Consider the following 1,837-nt stretch of genomic DNA (forward strand, 5'->3'; position numbering starts at 1 on the left):
GAGGACTACTAACGTACTATGTTAAACGTTTTCTTTATATGGCCCCTTTCTTATGTTATCAGAAACATAAATATCACTAGGTATCAAATCAATAATAGTATTTTTTATTTTTTATTTTTTTTGCTCGTTTTCTTATCCTTTCGCCATATGCCTTCCACATATTGTCAAAGACAAAACGTGTTTTCATTATTTTATCATCTCACTACAGCCACTTGTTCTCCTTTATTTTTCTAAATATTACTGGCAAGTGATGATTGATCAGCTTCTTTCTAAGCAACACATTCCAGTATCCTCGCACTAAATCTTCAATAATTAATTATTACATATCAGTAATATCAGCTCATTTGTTTGTGTCTTGCATCCTTCATACGATTTTCGTTGCCATGTACAATGTGTCTTTGTTTCCAATAAATGATAATGACAAGATAACAGTTTAATCTTCTTTCATTTCCCACAAAAGACAATAATCGAATAGAGTTTATTCAAGTAAATATAACATAACTGTTTAATACTACAAATAAATTAAGCTTATATTTATATACTAGTGAAAAGACCCGTGAAATCACGGGTTTTTCTTAAAAAAAACAGTTGAATAATATGTTACAGATATTAAATGAATGTCAATGCTAAATTCGTTGAGTTAATAGTACCTTGACAATCAGATACACAAATAGTATTAGTCGTTGAATGAAAATGCAAGTGATAAAATAGAATAAACTAAGAAAATATATTAAAGTGGAAGAAACTATAATTATGTTTAGTAAACAAACGTGAGTATGTAGAGTAAATAGAAGTAGTCACCACTTTCAAATGTAAATTAATAGATAACTGAAACATCTAAACCAGTCTAAAAAAGATAGTTGAGTCAACAACTTGCGTAGGTAGATGCTTGCAAATCAACCGAGAACCGAGAGAGCTTGAAGAAATCTTTCAATTTCGTTGCGTGATTATCCCATGTTTGACGATCATAGAAACAAAACTTGACATAAAACAAATATAGCTTAAGTCTATAGTTCTATGTTAAAGTTATTATTGTACGCGAAATAATGAGTATGATATAATAACGAACTTTAATATTAAGTAAATGAACACTTATTATTGCAAAATAAATTAAGAATGTAGAAATATACATGTAACAAATTTCATATGATAAGTTTTGTAGAACTTTCTTGTAAACAACATTAGTTGTAATACGAAGTATAAAATAAGTTAACATATAAAATAAGTCAAACACAAAATAATGATAATTCTAGACAACACAAACATGCAACTTAATATAAATTAAATAAGCCAAAATATATATTTAAAAATGCAATATACTAATAGTAACCTATATATACATATAAGTCAAAATATTTTAAAGAGAAATTTAAGGATCATATACCATTCATGATCGTATTATTAAGAGGATGCCTACTAAATATAATATTAATCATATTCTTTTAATATTATTAGTAAAAGATTAGAATGTCTAAATATTGAAAATTTGAAAATAATGTTTTAATATCTCATGCAATTAATTGAACGTGGTTTACCAAATATAATATTAATACACCGGGTTTACTTGAACGTTTAATTAATTGAATTAATAATTAGCAAATAATGACAATTATAATTGTATTAATATTTATTAATAATGACATCATCTAGATTTTTAAAAAAATTACATGTGGCAAGCTTAAGCAAAATGAAGGCTTAAATTGTGAAATGATGACATCATCATGATAGAGATTTAATATTAGTTATAGATTAATTTGAGTTGACTTTTTATTACATCATAATCAATCTTATATCTTACCCACAGTACTATATCTTACACAGATGGTTAAATACATGA

The sequence above is a fragment of the Rutidosis leptorrhynchoides genome, chromosome 9 (genome assembly GCF_046630445.1).
Source record: "Rutidosis leptorrhynchoides isolate AG116_Rl617_1_P2 chromosome 9, CSIRO_AGI_Rlap_v1, whole genome shotgun sequence".
In the NCBI taxonomy this organism is placed as follows: domain Eukaryota; kingdom Viridiplantae; phylum Streptophyta; class Magnoliopsida; order Asterales; family Asteraceae; genus Rutidosis; species Rutidosis leptorrhynchoides.